Source organism: Oculina patagonica, chromosome 4, assembly GCF_052425735.1.
Source record: "Oculina patagonica isolate OP01 chromosome 4, crgOcupat, whole genome shotgun sequence".
NCBI classification, from domain to species: Eukaryota; Metazoa; Cnidaria; class Anthozoa; order Scleractinia; family Oculinidae; genus Oculina; species Oculina patagonica.
Genome location: NC_135761.1, coordinates 30,906,507 through 30,920,673, shown reverse-complemented (window position 1 = coordinate 30,920,673; position 14,167 = coordinate 30,906,507). Strand labels below are relative to the sequence as shown.

Sequence of the window (14,167 nt, the reverse complement as noted above, 5' to 3'; positions counted from 1 at the left end):
TAGAATTGCTCAACCAAATCTCCAAACAGCAAAAGCAACGCATTCACTTCCACAAACTAACACTCCAACGTCTCAACACACTCATCGCCTTTCTTTCGCAGCCCTGCCAAGCCTGCACCGTCCATGTACCAGCCAGATTCACTTATTAATCAGCCATTGTCACCACCAGCACAGCCGCCTGAACCTTTGGAAACATTCGCACAACACCTGGAACCTCCTGCACCACCAGCTGAGCCGTTCTCGCCACCCAACAAACTTGATGATGAGGATGAGGTTATCTTCCAATTACAAGCAAAATCAACCTCAGTAAAGAACTTTGCAGTAAATCTTGTCCCCTTCCCTTTTACCCCCCAAGAACTTGAACGCAGAAATGTAAGGGGGGTTGGGAACGAACGTCCCCTCGATGCTGGCAAAATTGAAAAAGTTATGGACACAATGTATAAGTTTTTCCCTTAACAAGATGTTTTGTGGCATGGTCACTGTAATGCAATTGATGCATACTTGAGAAATAGGAAACCGGTTGATATACCAAGAACAATGTAAGAAAATGTAACTTTCAGAAATATAGATCTTGTAAGTCTTAATTTTGTTTGCAATGTTTGTTATTTTTTTATTGATAATTGGTCGAGAAGAAAGTGAGAATTTATTTATTTTTTGCAATGCATTTTTTAACTTTAAATAAAGGATATAATGATGGTTTAATTGTCTATTTATGCCAAATAGAACCTGAGTTGTTTTTTTAGATACTTGTCTTAGACAATCAATTAGTTAGATTTGAAATAAGATAGCTTGTTAATATATGGTGATTTCGCAATACTCTATCGCCTGTTTTATAATTTTCTCCCAAAGATATTTCATTTGTTTTTTCCAACAATACAACACAATGAAAACCAAAAACAATGAATAACAAATCAAAGGCCCTTTGGGCTGTCTCGTGTCGTGTATACGAAAGTGATAGCGTTGTGGCTTTGAAGCAAAGAATTTAGATTTTTGCTACTCTAAAGTTTCATTGTCTTTTGTGAGACAACTGATTAGCCACAAACTGCCATAAAATTGCGTATAATTAATTAACATAGCGGATTTTGCCAAGAATGCGAACAAGATCTTCCAGGCGTCCGTTTCCCTTTTCGGATCAGTCCCACTAAGCCAAGGGAATCGTTAAAGGGGAGAACATCTGGGCACTAGGCAGATGTGAGCGGAATCACTTAGATACAGAACCGCGAGAAGACTGGGTGCAAATATGGCGGGAGCTATAAAATTGGCGGTATTTTGAGTAATATTTTCACTTCAGAGACACCGAAAACTGCAATGTCAAACTTGAAATGTAGATCAGGTTGTAAAGAAGGAAATGATAAGTCCGGTAACTCGAACTGGCATAACATGTAGTGTACTATTCGCATCATCATCATTCGCATCATCATCATTAATTCCTGGGTAATTTCAGTTGTTCTGGTGCGTTGGTTTTCAGTTGACTACTGCATAATGTTTGGTTCTTTTCTAATACAGTCTAAGCCTGCTATTTCGTACTCTGTCAATTGCAAGTGGGCGTTATCTTAGTTCTCGCTGTTTGTATCCGGCTATATATATCGGGGTTTTGTTGGTCTGCAACGCAGGCTAGCTAAATGCAAATTACTATTTATCATATCCTAAGTTTCGTTTTTATTCTACCTTTCCGAGGGATCAATAGTTTATTCTAAGGCTGTCCCCCTTTTTTTATTTTTTTTTTTACTGTCAAATGCGTTTTCTAATTTTCTGTCTGATCGGCATGTAATCAACAATTCACATAATTTGACGAGATACTAATGAATCCCTAACCCTTTAAAAAGGCGTGCAGCTATTCTGTAGGAATAAATGACCATTCGGATTGTATAAGAATCCTGCTGCTGAAAATAGTGACCCTCTTAAGATCCCAATTGTTGAGATTTATTTAGTGTGGGGTGGATTGAAGAAGTAAAAGTGTGAGCTCTTTGAAAATTTCTCCGGGGTTTCCCCTACAATGGCCTGTACAGGAATGGTACATCTATCACAAATTGAAGTATATGAAAGGTTAGGGAAACAATTGCAACTTAGAAAAACGGGCAGAAGTGCAGTATTTTTTAAAAAGGTATATGAGGGGTACCTTTTACAATACAGGTAGGTATTGGGGAGTGGGATGGGTAAGTTTAGTTTTACAGGTTAAGCCTCATTGTCAAAGATTATCTCCAGTTCTAAGTCACGCGCGTCCTGCCTAACAATTCAAAAAGAAAGGTGGTGGTGATGGTACATGTCATTGTAATCTAACAATTTTAGTCGCAAGTTCTTTGACTTGCAATCCGCTACTTACAAATAAATCAACACAACACTGTGATATATAAAACAACTTTTAATAAATAATATTTACAAAGACTTGAGGAAAAACAAAACAAAAACAAACTATTTACACAAATCAAAAAATTTTCACTTAAACAGGCAATTAAATATTTAGAAAAAAAATCAAAAAAAGAAAACAAAAAGCAATAAAATGTAATCCAATCTGTGGAATCTGTAGAAAACAAAAAGAAATATTGTGCACTTCATTAACCTCTGAGCCTTGCTCTTATTTTATTTTGTATATATGTCCGGCCACACAATAATAACAGTAACCTAACGGGAACAATAACGGTAACGGACGTGAAGGCCCTACGAAAAAAAAAAACAAAGTTTATTGAACTGAAATCAAACTTTCAAGAAGCTGCAACTGCTAATTTGTTTTGTAGCAGTCAAATTGTTATATAATTTCTTCATTTAGGGTGGCAATGTTAAGCTCTGGGGGGGGGGGGGGGGGGGGTACTCGACATAATTCCAGGTAGACTCAGAGGTGCATCCTTGGCCTCCTAGCCCTGACCGTGTTTAAGACTTGATCGTGAATCAAGCTAAGTAACATTGCTGAAATCAACGTAAGTCAGCAATACGGAAGAATGTGTGAAAATTCGGCTTGTTACACCTCTGCAGGCATATAAGTCTATCCTGTCTGACATTGGTGCATGCAAGAATACCCCATTTAAGACAAAAAGGGGTGAAATATATACCCCGTTCAAGACAAAAAAGCCTGAAAACCATACCCTATCGGGCTGCACGTGCCCGTTTAGCCCTAATAAGGGAGTGCCCCCACCTCGGGTGTTAAGCAATGCATGATTATAGATCTGGAAAGATACCACATGGGTAGATGCAAAGTTGTATTTCAAAACAGCTATCAAAAGTTCAAGCAGCTATGAGGGTCTCTCAGAAAGAACAAATGCAACTGCTTTCTATAGATTTTGCAAATTAATTCTTTCTATATAATTAATCTTTCTAGCACTACAGAAAATTAAAAAGCTCTAAATTAGAAATTCTAACATTTTTCTTACCAGATGGTGTGATAATATAAAATGTGACAGGCCAAACACGACTCTCGCTGGTTGCGAAATGTTAGCCTTCAGTCTGTTAACTGTCGCAAAACATTTATCTGTCCCAAGTAACGCAACCCGTGACATGAAACCTTAAAAATATATCTATAGCGTGCACGTAAATTTAATTAACAAAACATATGTATTTTAAACAAGAACCGGATGAGACATTGATTGTTATCAAAAGTAATTAAAATAAATGGACTTGACAATTTAGAGATAAGGCCTTTTAGCAAGCCGAAAGGAGATCGCGTAACAAGTGTTTAAGTGCTAGTATGGAAAGTCAAGGTTCAGATTGTTATGATCAGAATTGCAGATTGTTGACTCGTCTTTGTAAGTTGTACTGAACTGTTGGGAATAAAGTTGAAATACAGTCCTACGTTATTACTGATCGTGAGTGGAAAATTCCCGAATTTTGGATGTCAGATTTAGCGCATGCGGTCTACGATTCTGTATATATTCTATATATGTCACACGATAGCGTGTATTACCGTTTGTCACACGATTGCGTGAAGTAGCGTTTATTAAAAGCATACAGTAAATAATTGTTTGATTTTTTGGGAGATATGTAAACTTCATCTTAATAGCGTTGAAAACCGAATATGCTGTTGAATGCTTCTTTTTGTTAGAACCATTGTTAACCGAATTTCAATTTTTGGACCGAACTTCAAGCAGCCCGACGAAAGAACAACTTTTTTTTTTTGTCTTAGTACATTTAGTCACAGCAAAAGGTCCATACATTGTAACGTTACAGAAATGCTTCCGATGTTTTTTTGGAGATAGGGAACATCATCTGCTAAGTTCTTCTATTAAGCCTTTTCAATACTTTTTACCTTTTAATACGTATTGAACACCGTTATATTGTTGGGCGTATTTTAAAGCGAAATTGAATGCTATTTCCCCGCTTTTGCAAGCTGCTCTGAGTAACAACTTGTGGCGTGTGACTGCCGGTGTAATTTTTTTTCTCTATTTAGTCGCGAGACCATTGTTTGATTTTTAGGGAGATATGGAAAATTCATGTGCTCTATTACTACGAAACTACGATTGTGTAAAACATTGAATATGCTATTGGATGCGGTTATATTATTGCAACTGAAGCTTGGGCCAACTTTTAAGAAGCACGACAAAATTACTCTTTTAATTTTTATGTTACGTTACATGTGTATTAAATGCTTGCAATGTTTACTGGAGATAGGGAGAACATCTGCTTCATTTTATAATTGTACGTTTTTACACTACTCAGCGTTCAATGTGCTCTTGAACATCGTTACATTGTTGGATATATTTTAAAGCAAAATTGTATACGATTTTTCCGCTTTTGTAAGCTGCTCGAAGTCACAGCTTTCTGCATGTGATCATGATTGTAATAGTCCCGGTGGTAGTCATCAGTTTACAAAATCATTCTACAGTTTTACGCATACAAGCACGAACAACCTTAAACAAAGTTTCCTTGAGGCAATTGTTTCAACTACAGAAAGCGCAAACTCCCTTCTCCCAACAAAAGAAGTGAAGAGACCCAGCAGAGTTTTGTCCACATTTAACTGCAAGCCTGAGTATGTTCTAGATAAAATCTGCCGCAGAATTTCGAGCATTATAGTTTAGTTTCGGTAGCTGGCATTCCACCGGCAGAATTCTTCGTTTTCGAGCAGAATTTCGAAAAATCGGTAACACAGAGGAGACAAAGAATGTAACTTGCGTTTCTGTATTTGCAAGCTTTCAAACGCACAAGGTAGATAGTGTACATTAGGCTCAAAACCTATTGTGATAAACATGAGCAAAAATATTTGAAGACCGAATATAAACAACAAAATGCAGCAAACAGGTTTGGTTGTATAAAAGCATGTTTAATTAAGCTTCTCGCATACATGCAAATAATAACAAGGCTTTTCAGGTTTGACTTAGCTCACAAACGAAACAAGTGGCCGAGGTAATAGAGAAAGAAACTGTACATTTAGCAGGGGATTTAGCACTTTAATTTACTCACCATTCGTCGCCGTCGAAATCACAGCGGCGGTGACCTGTCTCGCTGTTTTTCCCCAGAGGCTCAAAACGCCAGGGTTGAAATACCATAGAAGGTTCTTGATCATCCCCTAACATATCCCCTCCTATAGCTCTCTAAAAAACAGTGGAGTCGCTAGCAGAAGTTGAGCTCTCACTGCAAGAATTTCAGTCAGCCATGTTCGTGACTTGTTGCGGTTCCACACACCTGTGACGTATCACATCTCGTGATCATAATCGAAGCGTTCATGGCGAAATGTCGCAAAAGCGGTAAAATACGAAGTTTTACGTTAAAATCAACCGGTAAAAAAGCTTTTGAATTCAAATTTTTTGCTTCCTGTATAATTATGGAAACATTCGGAAGCTTTTACTGAAATATAGTTTTCTAGCCAAGAGTTGCCCTTTAACTTTTGAGATGTTTGTAAGATAAGTCAAGCTATAATGTCTTTTTTTAGCCTCCTAACGCAGCTGACTTAAAATGATTTTATCTCAGCGTACTGATAAACATTTCTCGATGATCACCTATTCTACTGGCAAGAAGCACGCCATCGCCTCAGTCTTCAGTTGCAAGTGATGTCCAAGTACTTGCTACGGCAAACACAAAACGAAAAAACCTCGCGTCAAGTTTGCTGACAGGACTGCTGACAGGACTGACATGAGAAAGAAACGCACGAACTTCTTGAAGCGTGGGTCCCCAAATTCAGTAAGCTGTCGGGAGAAAAAAAAAATCAAAATCTGGAACGATATCTATTCTTCGTATAAAGAAAGGTGTACAGAAAGCCAGAGGGCTAGAATGCTACAGCAGGCGAAGAAACTGCAGCAGAATCTAGAGTACGAGTTCAAGCAGTTCAAGCAGCGATCTCGCTTGGCTGGAGAAGATGGAATTCAGAAAATTAAAGAAGGCTTCCCCTATTTCGACATCCTGAGTAACGAAAAGTGAGAAAGTACGACTCCAGACTGGCTTGCAGAGTTCTTTTATTGAAATGTGTGAAAAGAGTATGGAACAGGACAACGCAAGATTTCAACGATCGGCTGAAATGTTCCGTGACGCCCTGAGCAGGCATTGGAACAAACAAACGCCATAGTTGACATTTTTAAAGATTTAGCATCAAATAATTGTTTTTATCTAATTGTTTATCTTCTGTTATTGAAACGATACATACAATTGTTGTGCAAAACTCACGTAGCAATCATAGTCTTTTTTAGGATGCTCGTATTTCGTTCAACCTTTTTCAACGCAGTTCTCCAACGTACTTTCAACATCCGAATGCTCGTTTCACTACAGATCGTAGCGCACCGAACTTTAGGTTTTAAACTTTCTCTGCTCCTGAGTCAGGCGTCCTCTGTCCGTGTTGGGTTTCACTAGCCAGTTCGTTAGTGGATAGGCACTGTCGCCAGCTAAAAGGGGCCTTATTTCTGTTCCATTTATGTTGCCTGTTGGACCACTAAGAATTTGCTCGTTTGCTGCGAGTTCAGAAAAAAACATCATCTCTTCTGGTGCATTGCGTGTCGTTTATTAACAGATAAGGTCAACGCTTAATATCATCGTGGGAGTGCACCGAATTTGTTGCGATTGATACACCGATCAGAAGACCCGTATAGGACTGTGAACTAACTACAGCAATAAACGTAAAAAAAGAAATAAGTTTTAAGAACAGTAAAGCGTGCCTGAATTTTTACATAATAAGCCCTTTACAATAAATACTCATAACCTACAGTTTGATAAACTGGTGCGTTAGTTGCGACCTTTGTTGTTCTTTGATATGAAATTCCGGCGGCCTCAGATCACAAAGCAAATGTTGACATGGCGGGAAAATTCGGCGGCCTCACAAAGCAAATGTTGACATGGCGGGAAAAATATTGACATGGCGGGAAAATATCCCCCTGTACAATTATCTCGTGTCGTCATGACAACGTCATACGACACGAGACAAAAACTGCAGATGTGTGTATGTGCATATCTGCGTATGCATATGTGCATATGCATATGCGTGTATAAGGTGCATTTGCTTATTTCTGAGCGGTACTGTAATGCCCTTCAGTAACTATTTTCTTTCATTTGCAGCATTGACTGGCTATGTGCAAAGCAAAAATCAAGAACAGCACAGCCAAAAAAGTTCAAACTTGTACCCCGATGTGGACCTCCAGGTGTTTCCAATGTGTAAAAGTTATCAGAGTAATGCAGGAAAGAGGGAAAGACAGCAAAGGACAGCCATTCAGGATAAGTTTACAGCAATAAGCCGACAAACCTTCACACATTTAACATCATGTGGCTTTAAGCAGACAATCGCTGAAAACCGTTCGCCAGGCGAACGGTTGGAAGAGCATAAACAATGGTGTGTCTACAGGCGGTTTATTTTTCCTCGCGCTCCGCGCTTGGTCTCACACATCACAACCCCGCAAAAAATAAACCGCCTGTTCTGCAGGCTAACCTCTGAATCAAACAGCGGCAACCCAAAAGAATGTTCATGATGCAGTACTTACTGATAGCACTGGGTCTATTTATCAATTTAAGGTGGTACCGGAGGCTTATTTCAACATTTTTAGCACATATTTACATGCATAAAATCTGTAAAAATAATTGTTCAATCGGGATCATAGTTTCATAGGTGAATCTTTTATTTGGGCTGATTCTCTCAAAAATAGTTTTTTTTTTCAAAAAGAATGAAAAGAATTTATGTAATATTATCTTTTATGGGTGTGGTTGAAACCTTCACATTTTACTTTTTTCGATATAACTCAAAGAGAATTGCTTGGACTTCAATAAGCTTTGGTAAATTTATATGTATCACTTTAAGCAGGAATTATGGGAGAGTACGTCAAAGAATAAGAAATAGAATAAAAGATATGTCAAGAAATATGATTTCACACCTTTCAAAAATGTGTCATCTTGCCACAGGCCTTATATTTGTAGACATGACGTGCTCCCACATAAAAGTTCGTTCACATATATATTTGATCTCTGCAAAGTTTCGTGTCTGTCCAGTAAAACTACAAAAAGTAATATAATTTCACAAACTACCACCTTTCAAATAACATGTCTTTTTTTCCCAAAAATCGAGCTTAAACTGAAAAATCTGGCTCAAAAGTTCCTATTAGCTTCTTCTTGATGGCAGCCATATTGTTTTGGCGTCTACAATAAACGTTAACAGCAGTAAATCGCTTAGAATGGCCCTTTTTTGGGCCCTCCTTCCTTTTACGAGGAGCTATTTTTCGCGCGAAACCAATCAGGCAAAGGGATTATAAACAATGACACCTCTGCATAGCAATGGCACCCCAATAGTCAGCGTTGACAGGTTAAAATTTGACAAAACGCAGTCATTTTGAGGGAATGAACGCGAAGCGAGCAGAGATTACAAAAACAGTGATTAATGCCCCAAAAAAAGCATTCCAACGCGTCAAAGGAAAAGTCTGCGAGTGCTAACGAAGCTCGAGGTTTGGGATTACACTCAAGAATTGTCCTTGATTTTGAAAAGTTGCAACAAGCTGGTTGGAAAGTAATCGAAGACAAAAGAAAATTGAAGTCATCCTCTACAGGACTGAAAGTTTACTACAGATATATAAACCCCGCAGGAAAGTCTGTCAAAAGCAGCAAAGATGTAGAGAGACAGCTTAAAGCAGAAGGTGTTTCGATGCATTTGTGTGTGAGTCAGTACGAAATTATGATGAGCGTATCCAGGGTGAACCAAAAGCGAAGACGTCGGATGCTTTGTCCTCAGATGACAACTCCGACTACAAACCACCGGAGAAGCGAAGTGTTCAAGCAAGCTAAGGACGAATGGTGAGCTTTTATCTTGTAGTATTTCTATCACTAGCTTACAATTTGCCTACCATGAGGCGAAGATGTTTAATGACTTGCCCAAGAACATCAGAGACAGAAATAATTGGACACTTTTTAAAAAGAGAATTTTTAAACATATTTCTAATTTGTAAATATCTTCTATCTGTAATTTACATAGTTTTTATTGTGAGTTTTATTTCACTTTTTCTTCTCTTTTTGATTCTCTTTTATTGTAAATAGTTTTATCTCTTTTTAATTTTGCTTTGGCAGAAAAGCCCCCAAGGGGCCTGCTATGTAATAAAATATGTACGTATGTATGTACCTTACTGATGAAATATATCCAAACAAATGCTACTTCATCCTGTTCGCACCAATGATTGACCAACTCAAAAATGCCTCTCTCTTTGTTGGGAACCTTTAAAATATGAAAATAGCAGCTTTCAGTATTTTTTTTTCAGGATCAAGATATTTAGACATTTTGGATAAAAAGCATCAATTCTTGTGAACCTTCTTAAAGGAGCTATGTCACGGGGATTTCGCAGATTTTTTGGTCTAAACTGTTCTAAATATTAGCGGTAGGCAACCAAACCCTTAAAATTCATTATCTTTGAACATCTAAAGGAAGATAAATCTTTATTTGCAGATAGAAATCAACCTACAGCTATATATACCGTAAACACCCGCGTATAAGCCGCACCCGCAGATAAGCCGCACCCCGAGTTTAACAACTCAAATGTTGGAAAAAAGTTTTTTGAAAGTAAATCAAAGAAAATCCAAAGTCGAGTCAAAAATCCAAAGTTGAGTCTTTAGGAAGTCTTCTTCGTAAACTCAATGAACATTGAAACAGAAAATACTTCAGTCTTACCCACAATTTGAGCTCTTTAATATAATGAAAACCAACTTTGACATATTATGGGTGATCTTTTTCTGGCATTTGTTGACAGGTATTTCTTCATTCAATGCAGTTTTTCCATGGATTTTTGTGTCACAACAACAAGAACTTGCGTTTGCCGAACGTTCGTAGCTTAGTAACCAGGCATTTGATCGGACGCGAAATATGGGACTAGGGCGAGAACGTAAAGCAAAACAAGATGGCGATGGAGGTGTTCGGGTTTCGTGGCTATCATATCGACAAATTAAAGAGATTTGGGAGCCCTCTATTGGAGATAAACTTGTTGCATAAAAAGAGTTTCGTAATCAGTTCGACAAATTTTCCATCAAAGTGCAAAATGAGAAAGAAACAATTGGCTATCTTACTCGTGAATACTCGTAGTATTTTCTCGCTCGTAAAAGTATCAATATTACTGTTGAAGTTATAGGTCATTGTCGACACTGCAAACAGTATAGGAGCTGTCAAACTTGCAAAGCAATGACCGGTACTCTCTTGTAGTTTTATGTTATATTTATTTACATAATTTTCCATAAATTAGCATCAGTTAACGAAAATTTACGGCACCTTTTCCGAATGTTCCCGCAGATAAGCCGCACCCCCGCTTTCGAGCGAAAATTTTTGGAAAAAAGGTGCGGCTTATCTGCGGGTTTTTACGGTATATCAATTTTTGATGACGTGCAGAAACAACTTGAAAACGTTAGTCTAACTTTTTCAGGTTGCAATCCGTTTCCGTCCGAGCCATCCGCAGCCAAAAAACACTTGTTAACAGTTTCAGTGCTCTAATAGGTATCTGGTCACCTCGCCACCAGGGAATCTCGCCACCAACCAACTCGCCACCAAAACTGATGTATTTCTCGTTCTTTAATCCATGAGCCGAGGTAACTTCGCTAGGTGGCGAGTTGGTCGGTGGCGAGATTGCTTGGTGGCGAGGTGACCGGCATTCCTCTAATATAACAATTTTAATAAAAATGGGACTATTATTTTTAGGTTTCCTGTGACTTGATCCCTTTTATTAGGGTCCTTCGACGCAGGGCGACTTGGTGCAAGTCTTTAATTCGTGGTTACATCGTGTTCCGAGCTCTGCCAGGGTGCAATTTTGTTTTTGAGCAAGGCTATGAAAATAGTCAGTAGACAAAACTATGAAGTAAGCATTAAAAGCAAAAGGACGCTTAACCAGTTAATCACTTTTGAATAAAAACAAACCTTTTGTATGGACGAATATAACTCGCGTAACTTTGCTCCCCAGGCTTTGCTCTTCTGCCGCCTGTCAATCTGTAACTCCCACGTGAACATCAACTACCCCTCAGTGCGAATCTCTGCATTTTCACCATTTTTGACCTGCAGTTTACAAAGCACAAACTTTAACGTGATATAAAATAACTAAGAATGCTAAAAACCAGCTAAAAAGGTCATTAGGAAGTTTTAACGATAAAAATCTACGAGGTATAAAAAGCAAAACAAATGCACAGCTCTTGCGAGCTAATCATTCCCGCCCCACGTGGGTTTTTGCTCGACTGTTTGCAAGCAAAACAATCGCATAAAAGCAAATAATTCCGGACACAACTGCGCACCATGAAGAGATAGTTATGTAAAACAACTTAATTTACCTACTTGTAGCTCTCTCCAGCATGAAAAACTGCCAAAATACAGTGTAAATAGCTGCAGAAGCTGTCAAAACGAGAATTGCAAACGTTCGACTGTTTAGCTGACGCTGAGTAACCAGGCGCGCTGGTACACGTGACTCCAACCTAGGCCTCAGGACGACGTTGTCGGTCTGAACTGAAATAAAGGGCAGAGTGGGTGGATAACGTTTAGATTCACCGAATAAACAAAATAAATGTTGTTTGTTACGAATGAGGTTACGAAAAGGTTGAAATAACTATTTTCCCGAACCGAGACTCAATACGGCCCAACCTGTTAATAGGCTCCCAAGAAAAAAAAATATATGTTTTTTTAGCGTGGCTCACTGTCACTGGCACGACATATTTGTATACGGGGGATTTTGGTCCAAAGTATTGGACGTCCCTGAATCTCTGGTAGTTGTACATAAGGACTATTTGCCTTCTAAGTTTTTAGCCTGACTGGCATGATTTTTTTGGAAGAATCGTTGATCCATAAAAAGGATAAACTATGTACAATGTGACCCAAAAATCGCAAAAAGATGGCTATTGTCGTTATCAGAAATTGCCCAATAATTATAATAGGAGAAGTCGTAATAACTTTCACGACGCCGGAACACAAGTTAAATACACATTTTGGCGTGTTTGTGTCTCGGCCCATTTATGATCATTATGCAAAAAGTAAAATTTGAAACAATTTTGCGATTTATTTGAAACCAAAGACACATAATTTTTTATTCTTTAATATTTTATTTACAGCGCATCATTTATTAAGATGTTGGAAAAATGTTTAAACGAGATTTCGCATTCGCGGCTTTCTGTTTATCGTTACCTGACGTTTTTTGTTTTTAATCGTGGGCTATTTTTACGGCCCTGCTGAAGTTAAAACTCTTAGCTGGTCGAAAGGGTGCAAGCTTTAACTTGTAATACGAACAGTACCAACTTCGAATTTGAAGCTTTGGAATTGGCACGTATAAAATAATTGCGTCGAGTAAGGAAATATATTTTCGGATGTCTTTTGTTTTCCTCCTTTTTACTGGACAAGTGTAAAATAAGGCGTTTGGAAAATTCATTAAGAATATGCAAATATTAGGTGATTTTAAAAGGCTGGGCAGATGATTTGCTATTCGGGCACAAATTAAAATAACGCCCAAGAAATACGAGGTTAGACTTAGTATCACTATAATTAATGCTGTAAGTTTTCTGCACATATTTCTATGTCCGCTGATATTAAACATAAGAAATATCCGTTTTTGGCGACTATTGAGAAACACGTTTATCCGGGACATCATAAATTTAAAAGTGCTTTATTTCCGAAGAGAAGCACCTGACTACATACCAGAATTCGCATAGAGATTAACGTTTTTTATTTCGAAAATATGGGGAAACAATAGCTGTGTAAATGTTTTAAATTAGATCAATTATATCGTTTACCCAAAGTTAACGTTTTATATTGTTCATCTTTGTTTCGTCGCAGTTTAAAAATTATCTGCAATATTTCTTAACAGTAAGAAATGTCACATATTGTTAAAATCGATGTGATAATTGACCAGAAGAACTAAAATTCGCGACGAAGTTAGGCTTAATATCACCAGAATTAATGGTGCGAGTTTTCTGCACATATTTTTATGTCCGCTGATATTAAACAAAAGAAAATTCTGTTTTGTGACCATTGAGAAACACCTTTATCCGAGACATCATAAATTTAAAAGTGCCGAAGAGAAGCACCTGAATACATACCAGAATTCGCATAGAGATTAACGTTTTTATTTGGAAAATATGGGGAAACAATAGCTGTGTAAATGTTATAAATTAGATAAATTATATCGTCTACCCAAAGTTAATGTTTTATATTATTCGTCTTTATTTTGTCGCAGTTTAAAAATTATCTGCAATATTTATTAACAGTAAGGTGTGTCACAGATTGTTAAAATCAATGTAATAATTACATAATTGGCCAGGAGAACTAAAATTCGTCAAAGTGTGGTAAAATAAAAACAGTGAGAATAATATTTCTGTTTTACAGTGTATTGCTATCCTTTGCAGAAATCTAAGGTTTACTGAAAAAAAAAGGACGTGTTGTGATTGGTTGAAATATGTACCTCTATTCGCCTAACGTAGCACAGATTGAAATATTTCTATTGAGGTACAGAAACACTCGTGTGAGTTAAATAGATCCTGAACAGCTGTGCAACAATAGCCAACGCAAGCAACGCATAAGCTCGGAGCTAAATGTAAATGTTGATTTAAGTTGGTCATGCACCAAACACTTGGTACCGTTGCTGTAACCAAACCCCTTCTTCGTTGATGAAAACGCGCAGACAGTTTTACCCCAGGAACAGTAATTTCACCTCAGCATGGACTTCAACGCCACAGAAACAACTGTCATTCATTCCACTAAGACCAGGTCAGTCTTTTATTGCCCTATCGCACCAGAGTATAAATGGGACTTAAATAACACCACGTTTTCCTG

At 37.8% G+C, this 14,167-nt stretch overlaps 2 long non-coding RNA genes across 2 annotated transcripts; both read right to left on the bottom strand.

Moving 5' to 3' along the window:
• Positions 1-1,635: 1,635 nt before the first annotated feature.
• On the bottom strand, positions 1,636-7,341 carry LOC144650144 (uncharacterized). The gene is made up of 2 exons (XR_013570024.1): positions 5,389-7,341; positions 1,636-2,521 (listed from the first exon to the last, which is right to left on the bottom strand). It is a non-coding gene; the product is annotated as an uncharacterized LOC144650144 (long non-coding RNA).
• Positions 7,342-9,343: 2,002 nt separating this feature from the next.
• Positions 9,344-11,773, bottom strand: LOC144652370 (uncharacterized). Its single transcript, XR_013570515.1, has 3 exons — positions 11,687-11,773; positions 11,279-11,413; positions 9,344-9,598 (listed from the first exon to the last, which is right to left on the bottom strand). It is a non-coding gene; the product is annotated as an uncharacterized LOC144652370 (long non-coding RNA).
• Between the last annotated feature and the right edge of the window lie 2,394 nt (positions 11,774-14,167).